Source organism: Ascaphus truei, chromosome 13 (genome assembly GCF_040206685.1).
Source record: "Ascaphus truei isolate aAscTru1 chromosome 13, aAscTru1.hap1, whole genome shotgun sequence".
NCBI lineage: Eukaryota > Metazoa > Chordata > Amphibia > Anura > Ascaphidae > Ascaphus > Ascaphus truei.
Genome location: NC_134495.1, coordinates 49,000,884 through 49,015,401, shown reverse-complemented (window position 1 = coordinate 49,015,401; position 14,518 = coordinate 49,000,884). Strand labels below are relative to the sequence as shown.

Here is a 14,518-nt window from a genome sequence, read left to right as displayed (position 1 = left end):
GGTGAGAGAGACAGAGAGTGGGTGAGAGAGACAGAGAGTGGGTGAGAGAGACAGAGAGTGGGTGAGAGAGACAGAGAGTGGGTGAGAGAGACAGAGAGTGGGTGAGAGAGACAGAGAGTGGGTGACAGAGAGAGAGAGTGGGTGACAGAAGAGAGAGAGTGGGTGACAGAGAGAGAGAGTGGGTGACAGAGAGAGAGAGTGGGTGACAGAGAGAGAGAGTGGGTGACAGAGAGAGAGAGTGGGTGACAGAGAGAGAGAGTGGGTGACAGAGAGAGAGAGTGGGTGACAGAGAGAGAGAGTGGGTGACAGAGAGAGAGAGTGGGTGACAGAGAGAGAGTGGGTGACAGAGAGAGAGAGGGTGACAGAGAGAGAGAGGGTGACAGAGAGAGAGAGGGTGACAGAGAGAGAGAGAGGGTGACACAGAGAGAGAGAGAGGGTGACACAGAGAGAGAGAGAGGGTGACACAGAGAGAGAGAGAGAGGGTGACAGAGACAGAGAGAGGGTGACAGAGACAGAGAGAGGGTGAGAGAGACAGAGAGAGGGTGAGAGAGACAGAGAGAGGGTGAGAGAGACAGAGGGTGACAGAGAGAGAGACAGAGGGTGACAGAGAGAGAGAGAGAGGGTGACAGAGAGAGAGAGAGGGTGACAGAGAGAGAGAGAGAGGGTGACAGAGAGAGAGAGAGAGGGTGACAGAGAGAGAGAGAGGGAGAGAGAGAGAGAGAGGGTGACAGAGAGAGAGAGAGAGGGTGACAGAGAGAGAGAGAGGGTGACAGAGAGAGAGAGGGTGACAGAGAGAGAGAGAGTGACAGAGAGAGAGAGAGCGTGACAGAGAGAGAGAGAGCGTGACAGAGAGAGAGAGAGTGGGTGACAGAGAGAGAGAGTGGGTGACAGAGAGAGAGAGTGGGTGACAGAGAGAGAGAGTGGGTGACAGAGAGAGAGAGTGGGTGACAGAGAGAGAGAGTGGGTGACAGAGAGAGAGAGTGGGTGACAGAGAGAGAGAGTGGGTGACAGAGAGAGAGAGTGGGTGACAGAGAGAGAGTGGGTGACAGAGAGAGAGAGAGGGTGACAGAGAGAGAGAGAGGGTGACACAGAGAGAGAGAGAGGGTGACACAGAGAGAGAGAGAGAGGGTGACAGAGACAGAGAGAGGGTGACAGAGACAGAGAGAGGGTGAGAGAGACAGAGAGAGGCAGACAGAGACAGAGAAAGGCAGACAGAGAGAGGGTGAGAGAGACAGAGAGAGGGTGAGAGAGACAGAGAGAGGGTGAGAGAGAGGGTGAGAGAGACAGAGGGTGAGAGAGACAGAGGGTGAGAGAGACAGAGGGTGAGAGAGACAGAGAGAGGGTGAGACAGAGAGAGGGTGAGAGAGACAGAGAGAGGGTGAGAGAGACAGAGAGAGGGTGAGAGAGACAGAGAGAGGGTGAGAGAGACAGAGAGAGGGTGAGAGAGACAGAGAGAGGGTGAGAGAGACAGAGAGAGGGTGAGAGAGACAGAGGGTGACAGAGAGAGAGACAGAGGGTGACAGAGAGAGAGACAGAGGGTGACAGAGAGAGAGACAGAGGGTGACAGAGAGAGAGACAGAGGGTGACAGAGAGAGAGAGAGAGGGTGACAGAGAGAGAGACAGAGGGTGACAGAGAGAGAGAGAGAGAGAGAGAGGGTGACAGAGAGAGGATGACAGAGAGAGAGAGAGAGGGTGAGAGAGACAGAGAGAGGGTGAGAGAGACAGAGAGAGGGTGAGAGAGACAGAGGGTGAAAGAGAGAGAGACAGAGGGTGACAGAGAGAGAGAGAGAGGGTGACAGAGAGAGAGAGAGGGTGACAGAGAGAGAGGGTGACAGAGAGAGAGAGGGTGACAGAGAGACAGAGAGAGGGTGACAGAGAGACAGAGAGAGGGTGAGAGAGACAGAGAGAGGGTGAGAGAGACAGAGAGAGGGTGAGAGAGACAGAGAGAGGGTGAGAGAGACAGAGAGAGGGTGAGAGAGACAGAGAGAGGGTGAGAGAGACAGAGGGTGACAGAGAGAGAGACAGAGGGTGACAGAGAGAGAGACAGAGGGTGACAGAGAGAGAGAGAGAGAGGGTGACAGAGAGAGAGAGAGAGGGTGACAGAGAGAGAGAGAGAGGGTGACAGAGAGAGAGAGAGAGGGTGACAGAGAGAGAGAGAGAGGGAGAGAGAGAGAGAGAGGGTGACAGAGAGAGAGAGAGAGGGTGACAGAGAGAGAGAGAGAGAGGGTGACAGAGAGAGAGAGAGAGGGTGACAGAGAGAGAGAGAGGGTGACAGAGAGAGAGAGAGGGTGACAGAGACAGAGAGAGGGTGACAGAGACAGAGAGAGGGTGACAGAGACAGAGAGAGGGTGACAGAGACAGAGAGAGGCAGACAGAGACAGAGAGAGGCAGACAGAGACAGAGAGAGGCAGACAGAGAGAGGGTGAGAGAGACAGAGAGAGGGTGAGAGAGACAGAGAGAGGGTGAGAGAGACAGAGAGAGGGTGAGAGAGACAGAGAGAGGGTGAGAGAGACAGAGGGTGACAGAGAGAGAGAGACAGAGGGTGACAGAGAGAGAGAGGGTGACAGAGAGAGAGAGGGTGACAGAGAGAGAGAGAGAGGGTGACAGAGAGAGAGAGAGAGAGAGAGGGTGACAGAGAGAGAGAGAGAGAGGGTGACAGAGAGAGAGAGGGTGACAGAGAGAGAGAGAGAGGGTGTCAGAGAAAGAGAGAGAGAGAGGGTGAGAGAGACAGAGAGAGGGTGAGAGACAGAGAGAGAGTGAGAGAGACAGAGGGTGACAGAGAGAGAGAGAGAGGGTGACAGAGAGAGAGAGAGAGGGTGACAGAGAGAGAGAGAGAGGGTGACAGAGAGAGAGAGAGAGGGTGACAGAGAGAGAGAGAGAGGGTGACAGAGAGAGGGTGAGAGAGACAGAGAGAGGGTGAGAGAGACAGAGAGAGGGTGAGAGAGACAGAGAGAGGGTGAGAGAGACAGAGAGAGGGTGAGAGAGACAGAGGGTGACAGAGAGAGAGACAGAGGGTGACAGAGAGAGAGAGAGAGAGGGTGACAGAGAGAGAGAGAGAGGGTGACAGAGAGAGAGAGAGAGGGTGACAGAGAGAGAGAGAGAGGGTGACAGAGAGAGAGAGGGTGACAGAGAGAGAGAGAGGGAGAGAGAGAGAGAGAGAGAGAGGGTGACAGAGAGAGAGAGAGGGTGACAGAGAGAGAGAGGGTGACAGAGAGAGAGAGAGCGTGACAGAGAGAGAGAGAGCGTGACAGAGAGAGAGAGAGAGCGTGACAGAGAGAGAGAGCGTGACAGAGAGAGAGAGGGTGACACAGAGAGAGAGAGAGGGTGACACAGAGAGAGAGAGAGAGGGTGACACAGAGAGAGAGAGAGAGAGAGGGTGACACAGAGAGAGAGAGGGTGACACAGAGAGAGAGAGAGGGGGTGACACAGAGAGAGAGAGGGGGGGTGACACAGAGAGAGAGAGGGTGACACAGAGAGAGAGAGGGTGACACAGAGAGAGAGAGGGTGACACAGAGAGAGAGAGGGTGACACAGAGAGAGAGAGGGTGACACAGAGAGAGAGAGGGTGACACAGAGAGAGAGAGGGTGACACAGAGAGAGAGAGAGAGAGAGAGAGAGAGAGGGTGACACAGAGAGAGAGAGAGAGAGAGAGAGGGTGACACAGAGAGAGAGAGAGGATGACACAGAGATAGAGAGGGTGACAGAGAGAGAGAGAGGGTGACAGAGAGAGAGAGAGAGGATGACACAGAGAGAGAGAAAGGATGACACAGAGAGAGAGAGAGGATGACACAGAGAGAGAGAGGATGACACAGAGATAGAGAGGGTGACAGAAAGAGAGAGAGAGAGAGAGGGTGACAGAGAGAGAGAGGGTGACAGAGGGTGAGAGAGACAGAGGGTGAGAGAGACAGAGAGAGAGAGAGAGACAGAAAGGGAGAGGGACAGAGAGGGAGAGGGACAGAGAGGGTGAGGGTGAGAGGGGGAGACAGACACGGGTACACACACACACACACTGGCACACACATACACACACTGGTACACACACACACACACACTGGTACACACACACTGGTACACACACACACACACTGGTACACACACACACACACACACACTGGTACACACACACACACACTGGTACACACACACTGGTACACACACACACTGGTACACACACACACTGGTACACACACACACACTGGTACACACACACACTGGTACACATGTACGTACACACACACACACACACACACACACACTGGTACACACACACACACTGGTACACACACACACACACACACACACACACACACACTGGTACACACACACACACACACACTGGTACACACACACACCCACACACACTGGTACACACACTGGTACACACACACACACACACTGGTACACACACACACACACACACACACACACACTGGTACACACACACACACACACAAACACACACACACACACACACACACACAGACTGGAGTACAGAGGCAGCCACGAGCAGGTGGCTCTCCGCCTCCCCCTGCACCCACCCCCGCGCCCATCTCCCGCACCTAGGGGGGGGGGGGGGGGGGATAGGAGCGCCGGGACACAAAGGTAAACTGCCGCCGCCCCCCCTCCCCCGGAGGGCAGCCACGGGCTCCCGGGGCAGAATGGGGGAACACCGCGCAGCCACCACTGCCAGCCCCCGCGCCCATCTCCCGAACCAAGGGGACAGGGGGGGGGGGGGGAAGGGAGCGCCAGGACAGGAGGCAAAGGATAAAAAACCCACCTCCTATCACCCCGATCGGGCAGAGGGGGGGAAACACCGCGCAGAAGAGCCAGGAGCCGCGGGCACAGACACACACCACGTGTGCTCTGCCGCAGGAAGCGGTAGCCCCGCCCCCAGGCACCCTTCCTTCCATCCATTCCACATGCCGGTCCTTGGTGAAGGATGATGCCGGGGGGCGGGGCTTAATGCCGGGACGCTGGGGATTGGCCAACAAGGTAGGAAACTGCCGGGGGGGGGGGGTTGGCATTAAAAAAAAAAAAAATACTTACCAGCCGGGGCTGCTGCAGTCTCCTCCTCCGAGCCGCCGCAGACTCGCGCACAGCGCACAGCGCACCGCAGCTTACTCGCGCACAGTGCACCGCAGCTTACTCGCGCACCGCCGGCGACAAAAAAAATTAAAATGGGAACACATTGAGGAAAATCCGGGACATTTCCGGTACACACAGAAAATCGGTACAGCTCCCGAAAAACCGGGACTGTACCGGCAAAAGGGGGACGGGTGGTCACCCTAACTCTATGTATAAGATGATCGCTATGCCGCTCCTGTCTCTGTATGACTCTATGTATAAGATGATCGCTATGCTGCTCCTGTCTCTGTATGACTCTGTATGTATAAGATGATCGCTATGCTGCTCCTGTCTCTGTATGACTCTGTATGTATAAGATGATCGCTATGCTGCTCCTGCCTCTGTATGACTCTGTATGTATAAGATGATCGCTATGCTGCTCCTGCCTCTGTATGACTCTATGTATAAGATGATTGCTATGCTGCTCCAGCCTCTGTATGACTCTATGTATAAGATAATCGCTATGCTGCTCCTGCCTCTGTATGACTCTGTATGTATAAGATAATCGCTATGCTGCTCCTGTCTCTGTATGACTCTGTATGTATAAGATGATCGCTATGCTGCTCCTGCCTCTGTATGACTCTGTATGTATAAGATGATCGCTATGCCGCTCCTGCCTCTGTATGACTCTGTATGTATAAGATAATCGCTATGCTGCTCCTGCCTCTGTATGACTCTATGTATAAGATGATCGCTATGCTGCTCCTGTCTCTGTATGACTCTGTATGTATAAGATAATCGCTATGCCGCTCTTGCCTCTGTATGACTCTGTATGTATAAGATGATCGCTATGCTGCTCCTGCCTCTGTATGACTCTGTACAGTATGTATAAGATAATCGCTATGCCGCTCCTGCCTCTGTATGACTCTGTATGTATAAGATGATCGCTATGCCGCTCCTGCCTCTGTATGACTCTGTTTGTATAAGATGATCGCTATGCTGCTCCTGCCTCTGTATGACTCTGTATGTATAAGATGATCGCTATGCTGCTCCTGCCTCTGTATGACTCTGTATGTATAAGATGATCGCTATGCTGCTCCTGCCTCTGTATGACTCTGTATCTATAAGATAATCGCTATGCTGCTCCTGCCTCTATATGACTCTGTATGTATAAGATGATCGCTATGCTGCTCCTGCCTCTGTATGACTCTGTATGTATAAGATGATCGCTATGCTGCTCCTGTCTCTGTATGACTCTGTATGTATAAGATGATCGCTATGCCGCTCCTGCCTCTGTATGACTCTATGTATAAGATGATCGCTATGCTGCTCCAGCCTCTGTATGACTCTATGTATAAGATGATCGCTATGCTGCTCCTGCCTCTGTATGACTCTGTATGTATAAGATAATCGCTATGCTGCTCCTGTCTCTGTATGACTCTGTATGTATAAGATGATCGCTATGCCGCTCCTGCCTCTGTATGACTCTGTATGTATAAGATGATCGCTATGCTGCTCCTGCCTCTGTATGACTCTGTATGTATAAGATAATCGCTATGCCGCTCCTGCCTCTGTATGACTCTGTATGTATAAGATGATCGCTATGCTGCTCCTGCCTCTGTATGACTCTGTATGTATAAGATAATCGCTATGCTGCTCCTGCCTCTGTATGACTCTGTATGTATAAGATGATTGCTATGCTGCTCCTGCCTCTGTATGACTCTGTATGTATAAGATGATCGCTATGCTGCTCCTGTCTCTGTATGACTCTGTATGACTCTGTATGTATAAGATAATCGCTATGTCGCTCCTGCCTCTGTATGGCTCTGTATGTATAAGATGATCGCTATGCTGCTCCTGCCTCTGTATGACTCTGTATGTATAAGATGATCGCTATGCCGCTCCTGCCTCTGTATGACTCTGTATGTATAAGATAATCGCTATGCCGCTCCTGCCTCTGTATGACTCTATGTATAAGATGATCGCTATGCTGCTCCTGTCTCTGTATGACTCTGTATGTATAAGATAATCGCTATGCCGCTCCTGCCTCTGTATGACTCTGTATGTATAAGATGATCGCTATGCTGCTCCTGCCTCTGTATGACTCTGTACGGTATGTATAAGATAATCGCTATGCCGCTCCTGCCTCTGTATGACTCTGTATGTATAAGATGATCGCTATGCCGCTACTGCCTCTGTGTGACTCTGTATGTATAAGATGATCGCTATGCTGCTCCTGCCTCTGTATGACTCTGTATGTATAAGATGATCGCTATGCTGCTCCTGCCTCTGTATGACTCTGTATGTATAAGATGATCCCTATGCTGCTCCTGCCTCTGTATGACTCTGTATCTATAAGATAATCGCTATGCTGCTCCTGCCTCTGTATGACTCTGTATGTATAAGATGATCGCTATGCTGCTCCTGCCTCTGTATGACTCTGTATGTATAAGATGATCGCTATGCTGTTCCTGTCTCTGTATGACTCTGTATGTATAAGATGATCGCTATGCTGCTCCTGTCTCTGTATGACTCTGTATGTATAAGATAATCGCTATGCCGCTCCTGCCTCTGTATGACTCTGTATGTATAAGATGATCGCTATGCTGCTCCTGCCTCTGTATGACTCTATGTATAAGATGATCGCTATGCCGCTCCTGTCTCTGTATGACTCTATGTATAAGATGATCGCTATGCTGCTCCTGTCTCTGTATGACTCTGTATGTATAAGATGATCGCTATGCCGCTCCTGCCTCTGTATGACTCTATGTATAAGATGATTGCTATGCTGCTCCAGCCTCTGTATGACTCTATGTATAAGATAATCGCTATGCTGCTCCTGTCTCTGTATGACTCTGTATGTATAAGATGATCGCTATGCCGCTCCTGCCTCTGTATGACTCTGTATGTATAAGATAATCGCTATGCTGCTCCTGCCTCTGTATGACTCTATGTACAAGATGATCGCTATGCTGCTCCTGTCTCTGTATGACTCTGTATGTATAAGATAATCGCTATGCCGCTCTTGCCTCTGTATGACTCTGTATGTATAAGATGATCGCTATGCTGCTCCTGCCTCTGTATGACTCTGTACAATATGTATAAGATAATCGCTATGCCGCTCCTGCCTCTGTATGACTCTGTATGTATAAGATGATCGCTATGCCGCTCCTGCCTCTGTATGACTCTGTATGTATAAGATGATCGCTATGCTGCTCCTGCCTCTGTATGACTCTGTATGTATAAGATGATCGCTATGCTGCTCCTGCCTCTGTATGACTCTGTATGTATAAGATGATCGCTATGCTGCTCCTGCCTCTGTATGACTCTGTATCTATAAGATAATCGCTATGCTGCTCCTGCCTCTGTATGACTCTGTATGTATAAGATGATCGCTATGCTGCTCCTGCCTCTGTATGACTCTGTATGTATAAGATGATCGCTATGCTGCTCCTGTCTCTGTATGACTCTGTATGTATAAGATGATCGCTATGCCGCTCCTGCCTCTGTATGACTCTATGTATAAGATGATCGCTATGCTGCTCCAGCCTCTGTATGACTCTATGTATAAGATGATCGCTATGCTGCTCCTGCCTCTGTATGACTCTGTATGTATAAGATAATCGCTATGCTGCTCCTGTCTCTGTATGACTCTGTATGTATAAGATGATCGCTATGCTGCTCCTGCCTCTGTATGACTCTGTATGTATAAGATGATCGCTATGCTGCTCCTGCCTCTGTATGACTCTGTACAGTATGTATAAGATAATCGCTATGCCGCTCCTGCCTCTGTATGACTCTGTATGTATAAGATGATCGCTATGCCGCTACTGCCTCTGTATGACTCTGTATGTATAAGATGATCGCTATGCTGCTCCTGCCTCTGTATGACTCTGTATGTAAAAGATGATCGCTATGCTGCTCCTGCCTCTGTATGACTCTGTATGTATAAGATGATCCCTATGCTGCTCCTGCCTCTGTATGACTCTGTATCTATAAGATAATCGCTATGCTGCTCCTGCCTCTGTATGACTCTGTATGTATAAGATGATCGCTATGCTGCTCCTGCCTCTGTATGACTCTGTATGTATAAGATGATCGCTATGCTGCTCCTGTCTCTGTATGACTCTGTATGTATAAGATGATCGCTATGCCGCTCCTGCCTCTGTATGACTCTGTATGTATAAGATGATCGCTATGCTGCTCCTGCCTCTGTATGACTCTGTATGTATAAGATAATCGCTATGCCGCTCCTGCCTCTGTATGACTCTGTATGTATAAGATGATCGCTATGCCGCTCCTGCCTCTGTATGACTCTGTATGTATAAGATAATCGCTATGCCGCTCCTGCCTCTGTATGACTCTATGTATAAGATGATCGCTATGCCGCTCCTGTCTCTGTATGACTCTATGTATAAGATGATCGCTATGCTGCTCCTGTCTCTGTATGACTCTGTATGTATAAGATGATCGCTATGCTGCTCCTGCCTCTGTATGACTCTGTATGTATAAGATGATCGCTATGCCGCTCCTGTCTCTGTATGACTCTGTATGTATAAGATGATCGCTATGCCGCTCCTTCCTCTGTATGACTCTGTATGTATAAGATAATCGCTATGCCGCTCCTGCCTCAGTATGACTCTGTATGTATAAGATGATCGCTATGCCGCTCCTGCCTCTGTATGACTGTATGTATAAGATAATCGCTATGCTGCTCCTGCCTCTGTATGACTCTGTATGTATAAGATAATCGCTATGCTGCTCCTGCCTCTGTATGACTCTGTATGTATAAGATAATCGCTATGCTGCTCCTGCCTCTGTATGACTCTGTATGTATAAGATGATCGCTATGCCGCTCCTGCCTCTGTATGACTCTGTATGTATAAGATGATCGCTATGCCGCTCCTGCCTCTGTATGACTCTGTATGTATAAGATGATCGCTATGCCGCTCCTGCCTCTGTATGACTCTGTATGTATAAGATAATCGCTATGCTGCTCCTGCCTCTGTATGACTGTATGTATAAGATAATCGCTATGCCGCTCCTGCCTCTGTATGACTCTATGTATAAGATAATCGCTATGCCGCTCCTGCCTCTGTATGACTGTATGTATAAAATAATCGCTATGCCGCTCCTGCCTCTGTATGACTCTGTATGTATAAGATGATCGCTATGCCGCTCCTGCCTCTGTATGACTCTGTATGTATAAGATGATCGCTATGCCGCTCCTGCCTCTGTATGACTCTGTATGTATAAGATGATCGCTATGCCGCTCCTGCCTCTGTATGACTCTGTATGTATAAGATAATCGCTATGCTGCTCCTGCCTCTGTATGACTCTGGATGTATAAGATGATCGCTATGCTGCTCCTGCCTCTGTATGACTCTATGTATAAGATGATCGCTATGCTGCTCCTGCCTCTGTATGACTCTGTATGTATAAGATGATCGCTATGCTGCTCCTGCCTCTGTATGACTCTATGTATAAGATGATCGCTATGCCGCTCCTGCCTCTGTATGACTCTGTATGTATAAGATAATCGCTATGCCGCTCCTGCCTCTGTATGACTCTATGTATAAGATGATCGCTATGCCGCTCCTGCCTCTGTATGACTCTGTATGTATAAGATAATCGCTATGCCGCTCCTGCCTCTGTATGTATACGATGATCGCTATGCTGCTCCAGTCTCTGTATGACTGTATGTATAAGTTGATCGTTATGCTGCTCCTGCCTCTGTATGACTCTATGTATAAGATGATCGCTATGCCGCTCCTGCCTCTGTATGACTCTGTATGTATAAGATGATCGCTATGCTGCTCCTGCCTCTGTATGACTGTATGTATAAGATGATCGCTATGCTGCTCCTGCCTCTGTATGACTCTGTATGTATAAGATGATCGCTATGCTGCTCCTGCCTCTGTATGACTGTATGTATAAGATGATCGCTATGCCGCTCCTGCCTCTGTATGACTGAATGTATAAGATGATCGCTATGCTGCTCCTGCCTCTGTATGGCTATATGTATAAGATAATCGCTATGCCGCTCCTGTCTCTGTATGACTCTATGTATAAGATAATCGCTATGCCGCTCCTGCCTCTGTATGACTCTGTATGTATAAGATAATCGCTATGCCGCTCCTGCCTCTGTATGACTGTATGTATAAGATGATCGCTATGCTGCTCCTGCCTCTGTATGACTCTATGTATAAGATGATCGCTCTGCCGCTCCTGCCTCTGTATGACTCTATGTATAAGATGATCGCTATGCCGCTCCTGCCTCTGTATGACTCTGTATGTATAAGATAATCGCTATGCCGCTCCTGCCTCTGTATGTATACGATGATCGCTATGCTGCTCCTGCCTCTGTATGACTCTATGTATAAGATGATCGCTATGCCGCTCCTGCCTCTGTATGACTCTGTATGTATAAGATAATCGCTATGCCGCTCCTGCCTCTGTATGACTGTATGTATAAGATGATCGCTATGCTGCTCCTGCCTCTGTATGACTGTATGTATAAGATGATCGCTATGCTGCTCCTGCCTCTGTATGACTCTGTATGTATAAGATGATCGCTATGCTGCTCCTGCCTCTGTATGACTGTATGTATAAGATGATCGCTATGCCGCTCCTGCCTCTGTATGACTGTATGTATAAGATGATCGCTATGCTGCTCCTGCCTCTGTATGACTCTATGTATAAGATGATCGCTATGCCGCTCCTGTCTCTGTATGACTCTATGTATAAGATGATCGCTATGCTGCTCCTGCCTCTGTATGACTGTATGTATAAGATGATCGCTATGCTGCTCCTGCCTCTGTATGGCTATATGTATAAGATAATCGCTATGCCGCTCCTGTCTGTGTATGACTCTATGTATAAGATGATCGCTATGCTGCTCCTGCCTCTGTATGACTGTATGTATAAGATGATCGCTATGCTGCTCATGCCTCTGTATGGCTATATGTATAAGATAATCGCTATGCCGCTCCTGTCTGTGTATGACTCTATGTATAAGATGATCGCTATGCTGCTCCTGCCTCTGTATGACTGTATGTATACGATGATCGCTATGCTGCTCCTGCCTCTGTATGGCTTTATGTATAAGATAATCGCTATGCCGCTCCTGTCTCTGTATGACTCTATGTATAAGATAATCGCTATGCCGCTCCTGCCTCTGTATGACTCTGTATGTATAAGATAATCGCTATGCCGCTCCTGCCTCTGTATGACTCTGTATGTATAAGATGATCGCTATACCGCTCATGCCTCTGTATGACTGTATGTATAAGATGATCGCTATGCTGCTCCTGCCTCTGTATGACTCTATGTATAAGATGATCGCTCTGCCGCTCCTGCCTCTGTATGACTCTGTATGTATAAGATGATCGCTATGCTGCTCCTGCCTCTGTATGACTCTATGTATAAGATGATCGCTATGCCGCTCCTGCCTCTGTATGACTCTGTATGTATAAGATAATCGCTATGCCGCTCCTGCCTCTGTATGACTCTATGTATAAGATGATCGCTATACCGCTCCTGCCTCTGTATGACTCTGTATGTATAAGATAAACGCTATGCCGCTCCTTTCTGTGTATGACTCTATGTATAAGATGATCGCTATGCTGCTCCTGCCTCTGTATGACTGTATGTATACGATGATCGCTATGCTGCTCCTGCCTCTGTATGGCTATATGTATTAGATAATCGCTATGCCGCTCCTGCCTCTGTATGACTGTATGTATAAGATGATCGCTATGCTGCTCCTGCCTCTGTATGACTGTATGTATAAGATGATCGCTATGCTGCTCCTGCCTCTGTATGACTCTGTATGTATAAGATGATCGCTATGCCGCTCCTGCCTCTGTATGACTGTATGTATAAGATGATCGCTATGCCGCTCCTGTCTCTGTATGACTCTATGTATAAGATGATCGCTATGCTGCTCCTGCCTCTGTATGACTGTATGTATAAGATGATCGCTATGCTGCTCCTGCCTCTGTATGGCTATATGTATAAGATAATCGCTATGCCGCTCCTGTCTGTGTATGACTCTATGTATAAGATGATCGCTATGCTGCTCCTGCCTCTGTATGACTGTATGTATATGATGATCGCTATGCTGCTCCTGCCTCTGTATGGCTATATGTATAAGATAATCGCTATGCTGCTCCTGCCTCTGTATGACTCTATGTATAAGATGATCGCTATGCTGCTCCTGCCTCTGTATGACTCTATATCTATAAGATAATCACTATGCTGGTCCTGCCTCTGTATGACTCTATGTATAAGATGATCGCTATGCCGCTCCTGTCTCTGTATGACTTTGTATGTATAAGATGATCGCTATGCTGCTCCTGCCTCTGTATGACTCTGTATGTATAAGATGATCGCTATGCTGCTCCTGCCTCTGTATGACTCTGTATCTATAAGATAATCGCTATGCTGCTCCTGCCTCTGTATGACTCTATGTATAAGATGATCGCTATGCCGCTCCTGCCTCTGTATGACTCTGTATGTATAAGATGATCGCTATGCCGCTCCTGCCTCTGTATGACTCTGTATGTATAAGATGATCGCTATGCCGCTCCTGTCTCTGTATGACTGTATGTATAAGATGATCGCTATGCCGCTCCTGCCTCTGTATGACTCTATGTATAAGATAATCGCTATGCTGCTCCTGCCTCTGTATGACTCTATGTATAAGATGATCGCTATGCTGCTCCTGTCTCTGTATGACTCTGTATGTATAAGATGATCGCTATGCTGCTCCTGCCTCTGTATGACTCTGTATATATAAGATGATCGCTATGCTGCTCCTGCCTCTGTATGGCTATATCATGTATAAGATGAACGTTATGGTGCTCCTGCCTCTCTATGACTCTATGTATAAGATGATCACTATGCCGCTCCTGCCTCTGTATGACTCTGTATGTATAAGATGATCGCTATGCCGCTCCTGCCTCTGTATGACTCTGTATGTATAAGATGATCGCTATGCCGCTCCTGTCTCTGTATGACTGTATGTATAAGATGATCGCTATGCCGCTCCTGCCTCTGTATGACTCTATGTATAAGATAATCGCTATGCTGCTCCTGCCTCTGTATGACTCTATGTATAAGATGATCGCTATGCTGCTCCTGTCTCTGTATGACTCTGTATGTATAAGATGATCGCTATGCTGCTCCTGCCTCTGTATGACTCTGTATGTATAAGATGATCGCTATGCTGCTCCTGCCTCTGTATGGCTATATCATGTATAAGATGAACGTTATGGTGCTCCTGCCTCTGTATGGCTATATGTATAAGATGAACGTTATGGTGCTCCTGCCTCTGTATGGCTATATGTATAAGATGAACGTTATGGTGCCCCTGCCTCTGTATGGCTCTGTATGTATAAGATGAACGTTATGGTGCCCCTGCCTCTGTATGGCTATATGTATAAGATGAATGT

General features: G+C 48.5%; 1 protein-coding gene across 2 annotated transcripts in view; it reads left to right on the top strand.

The window, feature by feature from the left end:
* Positions 1 to 14,518, top strand: part of RPGRIP1 (RPGR interacting protein 1) — a 71,640-nt gene that overhangs the window by 15,006 nt on the left and 42,116 nt on the right. The window lies entirely within an intron of this gene.